A 7,269-nucleotide genomic window follows, 5' to 3' on the forward strand; every position below is an offset into this window, starting at 1 on the left:
CAAAACAACGATCTACACACTGCATAGCTGTTCTCCCACATGGTGTACCTTATTAACTTTTGTCCTTCTCTCTTGACATAACTCTGGCTAACCAGTGTTTTGACACACTTTAGTCACCCTGGGTATGGTGGCCACAACTTAAATTATAAAAACTCACCTCTGGAGCACACATAATGCCCCAAAAGATAGGAGAAGGACCCAGAGATCCTGCCAGGTTGAAGGTCAGCCACAGAGAGAGAGAGTCAGTGAGAGGGAGAGAGAGAGAGAGCCTGGCTAAGCTCCTCCCACCAAAACAAAAGACTGTTGCCAAGCACAATTCTCCAGTTACCACAATTCTACCACACCTTAATTTTACTTTTACAAAAAGAAATACAACTTTACAAACTACTTATTTAAATTGTGTGTTTATGTGTCTATAGTATAACCTATTATATTGAGAAAAATAGGCTTGACCCAGCTGCCTCTCAGTCATAAGGTTGATCAGTCCTTCTGACATTTAGAGCAAAGTCCCCATCAATTCAATATAATTAGGTATTCCAGAGTAACTGTTACTTATAAATACATGTTGGGTCCTATAGCCCCATAACACCCCCACCTCCAGACGAAGTCTCACAAAAGCTAGCCGTGTCCCTCAGGATACGGCTAGTAAAAAGTATATTGCTTAAGTCTGAAGGCGGTAAACAAGACTACTAGAAATGCTACATATTTCCTAGCACCATAACTACTCTTCACTTTACTGTTATTTACAACAGATTGCAGAATTTTTTAGAAAAGCATTTTAATCATACCCATATACTCAACGGTGTAACTATTTACAATTTTAGTGACTTTTAAACAATACACATTACAATGCAAAAATTGCACACAATGCCCACTGTGAAAGCCCGCACCAACAGGCATGTGCCTCTGCTACGGTAATCCAGCAAGCAACTGGTACTCCAGGGTGGCATCTTCCTGATCAGGAGACAAGAGTAGAGCCAAACCCAGAGCAGTCAGGTGTACACCAGGCAGGAAACTTCACAAAACATGTCAAGGTGTCTCTCACTTGGTGGCCGAACCAAACAGTGAGACTTCCAGTCAACACTCACGATCCTTAACATGGTCAGGTACTCAAGCCCATCTTCCGAGGTCCCACTCCACACAGATCCTCCAAACTTATGAAGAGGAGGCTGTCATAGAACATGGAGGGGTCCAGGGGACCACAAAGGCAAACCGTCGGGCCGTTTTGTATATAGAGCACACCAAGACACAACATACCTTCCTGAACGTCTCATGTTACCGAAGGTTGTCAACCACTGCCTCAACTCACATTTACGTACACCCTGACCCTCGTCACACTTTTGGCTCTGACTCGACTCCTTTACAGTCAGATGGCTGGTAGAGAGTACTCAGGCTCGCCGAGAGTTCACCACTGCAAAAACAACAAGGTCAGCACATGACAAACACTATGTACAAAGTACACACCATGCATCTACATGAAACATCTAGAGAGAGCATCAGCAACCACATTCTCTGAGCCTTTTATATATTTAACTTTCAAATTAAAAGGCTGTAGGAACAAAGCCCATTTTAAGAGTCTGATTTTAGTCACTATACACAGGAACAGGATGAAGAGATCCTGAGACATGTACAAATGCTGAATAGCCAGCCCCAAAATGAAAATTTTCTTTCCTGTGGTAAAATGTTCACATTTAAACTTAGAAGGTTGTTCATAGACAGTAACAGTTCTGCAACCTCTCGCAGTGCAACAACAAACACCAAAGACATCTCTTTGCACCCAGGTTGGATACATCAAGTTTACACAAATACCATCATGTTCCATCTCACACACAAATTTTAAACACACAATGAACACAATTTGCATTACACACATTAAAATGGTGCTTGAACACAGACCATGGAAATCACATCTTCCATGTTTTAGTTTATTTAAAATGTTTGCATCTTTTAGTGCATAAGTATCAATCTTTCTAATTCTGTAAACCTTAGTTGTTAAACGTACTCTGTGGTAGTCAGTGTTTATGCCCAGGGTGCCATCTAATTTGGGAACCATGAAGCATGGGAATGCCCACTGACTCTCACTAAGCACTACAAACTGGTGTTGGAAGAATTTCACTTCTTCCTCCATCTCCAATTTTTCATACAGATTTTTCCCACACAAAAATTGTTGAATTGGCTCAGTTTCCTTAACAATTTCTTCATGGAGTTTCAATTTTTCCCCATTACTGACATCCCAAACTTTTATAAAGTTCCAAGGTGGCTGAGCCAACTCTCCAACATTTTTCTCATTAAACCCAAGCATGCATTTCCCAAAATCTTTTACACACATGTTATTTTTTAAATACGCTTTTGGTATTTCATACAGATTATTGTTTTGCAGCCCTTTACATTCCATTAAAACATTGGTCTTTGAATTTTTGACACAACTTCAAACCCTTTGACCGGTTACTGTGTACATTATACTCATTCTTTTTCTGCTCAGGGGTGTGGGTTTTATATCTAACCCCTGGGAACTTCCCCCACAATATGTTCAGCTCACAGCAACTTGCCATACAGATTTTCACATGAATTGGCTCCAGTATCAGCACTTCCTCTCCAGCCTCCAGAGTATCATGGTCCACATTATGGTCCCACATCATCATCCTGGTCTGGTTGATGAGCACGTTCACTGGTACCATCCACCTCATACGAGCCAAACAGTATCTGAAACTGAGAAAAAGCTCCGAGGGGGGAGCATCACCATCCTCCCCAAACCAATAGCTCAGAGATTCCAGAGTGCTTCCCCACTCAGCAAATACAAAGAAAGGGATCCTCTCATCCCAGTTGTTAGTATTGTCTATACCATAGGCTTGCATCATTGTCTTGAGGGTTTGATGTAATTTCTCTATTTCCCCTTGAGATGGAGAGTGATACACAGTTGAACACTGAGGCTCTACTTTTAGTCCCTTCAAAACATTTCTAAAAGACTTTGAGGTAAAGTTAGATCCTTGATCTGTTTGTGCTGCTTGAAGAAAACCAACATGACAAAAGAACTTCATCAAAACCCTTAAGACTACATGAGCAGTTATCTTATGCAGAGGGACTGCTTCCAGGTACCTGGTAGTGGAGCAAATTATTGTTAGTAAATAATTATTTCCCATTCTGGTCCTTGGGAGTGGGCCAACGACATCCACTACCAGCTTGCTGAAGGGTTCACCTAGTGCTGAAATCGGCTGAAGGGGAACAGGTTTAATACTTCGACTAGGTTTCCCTATAATTTGAAAGGCATGATAGGTCTCAATATGCTCTCTGACAGTCTCCCACAGCTGAGACCAGAAGAAATGCCTGGAAACCTTGGACATCATCACCTGGGGACAAAACCCTTGTTCTCCTTCCATCGATACTGCAAACAGAGGTGAATTCTTTATAAGAGTTTCCTCCCTGAAATGAAAACACTTATTTAACTGTAAAATCTCTTCCTCAGCAACAGCGACATTTTCCTGCACAGAAATTAATTGCACCCTAGCAGGTGCAGCCTCTCTCACACTATTTAACTGATCCATTCTCCAATCATGCTCAGCTCTGGCTGGAACATCCTTTTCTTCAGTTGACTGCAGTTCAACATCAGAAAGCAGAGTTACCAAACTTAAGCCCTCACGATCCTCATGAGAAATATCATGAAGACTGTTGGTAGCATGATCATGAGCCATACTTTTCATGGTGGAACCATCAGGGAGAAGGTCTGGCAGGGTTTTCCTAGCCATTTCCTCCCAACATTTGGGACTTGGTTTCCCCCAAACTAGTTGTTCCTCACTGTCTAACAGGCCCATAACATTATTCCCTAATAAGAGGTCGACCCCTTCGAAGGGAATTTCATCTGAGATACCTACAGGGAGATAGCCAACTTGGTATGTAGATTCTACCCATAATTTGTGTACCGGTGTCCTTATGGTTGAACCCGTAATACCCTTCAACAATATATCTACCCCAGTATAGGTATCCTTAGACACTGGTAGCACTCCAGCACGTAGCAAAGAGTAGGTGCTACATCCATCTCTCAAGGACAATATGTTCTCAACTCTGCCTACATTCTTTTGCAAACCAACTGTGGACCTACTAGAAAATATATACATCCTGGGGTCTAGATCCAAAGGTTCCTCCTCACCTTGCCTTGAAGACCTAATGCAGGCAACTGGATGTATCTCTGCAGTTAGAGTCCTCTGGGGTGGTTCCTCCCTTTCCTGATCTCGCCGCCTTGACCAGCAAAACTTTTGAGTGTGTCCAGTTTTGTTACAGTAGTAACAGGCATAACTCTTAAAGGTATTTTTACCATTTGGTGTAGGACTGGTACTGTTTACTCGAGGACCTGAAAAATTATCTGATTGTCTAGGTAAACTTTGAACTCCAGCTGACTTACCTTTTCCTTCTATTTTAGAGGGCACCTCAGCCTTCATTTGTCCCTGAAAATTCTTGTCCCACTTACCTTTATGACCATAGGACTTGGAATAAGGTTTAGAATGAGTGGGTAAATTTTCAGAAGCAGTATGACTGTTTTTACTTACCAATTCCCTGCGAGCCAAGAATCTGTCACCTAGATCCAGTGCTTCTGAAAGATTATCTGGGTTTTTGTCCTCCAGATACTCTCTGAGGTCAACAGGGATTGTATTGTACAATTCCTCATGAACCATCAGATCTACTAATTTGTTATAGTCTTTATTAACTCCTTTAGAACAAACCCATTTCTTAAAAAGGAACAGTTTCTCATTCCCAAACTCAGTTAAGGTCTGCCCATCCTGAAATTTTTGATTCCTGAACTTCTGTCTATATTTCTCAGGTATCATTTGGTAGGCAAGCAATACTTCCTCTTTAATCTTATCATAATCAGAAAAATCTTGCCCCTCCAGAGTCTCTACTCTCTGGAACCCTTTACCCACAAGTTGTGTGCGAACTAGGGTAGCCCACTTCTGTTTGGGCCATCCTTGCTCCAAAGCAGTCTTCTCAAAAAAAGAAAAATATCTATCTGGGTCACTCTCTGTAAACTTAGGGACAAAATTTGCAGCTTTAGTTATGTTAAAGTACTGCTCAGGCTCTTGTTCAGAACCTCATAATCTTTGACCTTCTTCCTCCTTAGCTTTCATTAATTTCATTTCAGCCTCTAGTACTGCTAATTTCAGTCTCATTCTCTCCATTTCCATATCACCTGGAGTAGGTGATCCCTCATGTTCACTGTTAACAGGCATGTTTACCGATGAATTATTACCTTCTTCCCTGAAGCCTAAAAAATCTGAAGACTCATCTTCTGACATAGTTTTATCTTTAAACACTTGCTTCCCTCTTACAGTATCAGTGGACAAAGTTTTCCCACAGGCACATAAAATAACACAAATTGAATGTAAACTATGCACATAGCACTTACCATAACCACAACAAAAAATGTGTTACTCAACCTTTCTCCCACCTTAGGAGAAAAACAACCTGTAAACTAATATATGAAAACAACTCATATCAAGTATCTGTATATTGGGGAAGAGTGTTTTAGTTACAAACTAAGTTAAGGGGAAGAGGGTTGTGCCACAGTTGTGTGGCGGCGAGGGTTTCTAATCCTGCACTTTGCAGGTTTTGAGTGAGTGTTAACAGAGTGTATGGGTTTAGTGTTCTTTGGATTGGTGTGGTATTAATTATGTTGATGTTGTAAATTGTGAAAGTTTTTAATATTTTTAAGCTTGTGTGCATTTTTGTATAGTGTAAGTTAAAAAAAAAAAAAAAAAAAACTTCCAAATTTCCTCCATGGAAGGATAAGTCTTTTGAAGACCCTCTAAATCTAATTGAGAAAGCTCAGTAGATTTTCCTTTGGAAAAAACCAACGGTTGTATAGGTTTTACCTTAGACTGTGCCCTGGTAAGGACGTTAACTGTGTCATGTTGTTGAAAGGATTCAGTTACTAGTGACACTTGGTTAGTTTCTGTGCCTTCTGGTGTTGATGACTGACTTTCCAATAGAAAGAACAGAAGAAGAGTTTAGGCTACTGCTAGAATTAACACCATTGTTGTTATCATTATTACTAGTACTACCATCAACATTACTACTACTATCATTAATATTACTATCATTATCATTACTACCACTATCATTAATATTGCTACCGTCAATATTACTACTATTATCATTAATATTATTACCGTCATCATTACTACTACTATCATTAATATTACTACCGTCATCATTACTACTACTATCATTAATATTACTACCATCATCATTACTACTACTATCATTAATATTACTACCGTCATCATTACTACTACTATCATTAATATTACTACCGTCATCATTACTATTACTATCATTAATATTACTACCATTATCATTACTACTGCTACTAATACTATCATTACTACTACTACTATAACCATTACTAATACTATTAACATTACTACTACTGTTATCATTACTACAACTACTATTATCATTTCTACTACTACTATTATCATTACTACTAATACTATTATCATTACTACTACTACTATTATCATTACTACTACTAAAACGTTGTGTAGTTTTAAAAATAGGTTAGATAAATACATTAGTGGGTGTGGGTGGGTGTGAGTTGGACCTGACAAGCTAGTGCTGCTGGGTCTGGCGTCATGCTCCATCCTTGAGTGGAGGTGACCAGACTGGGTGGGTCATTGGGCTTATCCGGGGGGGGGGTGATTGGGTTAATCCGGGGTGGGACATGGACCTGCTCCGCATGGGTCGGTAGGCCTGTTGCAGTGTTCCTTCTTTCTTATGTTCTTATGTTCTTATTAGGCACAAGTTCCCTTGCCATATTCCATCGTTCAGGACGGGTCTTCCTGTCATATTCTGTTGTTCTGGATGGGCTTGCCTCATATATTTCATTGTTATGGATGGATTTCCTTGTCATATTCCTTCGTCTTTTATGGTTTTCCCTCTCACATTCCATCGTTCTGGACGGTTTTCCCAGTCATATTCCATCGTCCCGTACGGGTTTTCCTGTCATATTCCATTGTTTTGGACATATTTCCTGTCATATTCCATTGATCAGGACTCATTTCCCTGTCATATTCATTTATTCTGGATGGGTTTCTCTGCCGTATTCCTTCGTACAGATCGGGTTTTCCTGTCATATTCCATCGTCGGGAACAGACAGAAACTAACACACATCACACTTAACACAGACTCAATAAACAGCTATAAGATATCGACACACATAGAAGCTTTGTATATCACAGTCACCAGCTGCTCTTTGTATATCACAGTCACCAGCTGCTC

Source organism: Cherax quadricarinatus, unplaced genomic scaffold (assembly GCF_038502225.1).
Source record: "Cherax quadricarinatus isolate ZL_2023a unplaced genomic scaffold, ASM3850222v1 Contig387, whole genome shotgun sequence".
NCBI classification, from domain to species: Eukaryota; Metazoa; Arthropoda; class Malacostraca; order Decapoda; family Parastacidae; genus Cherax; species Cherax quadricarinatus.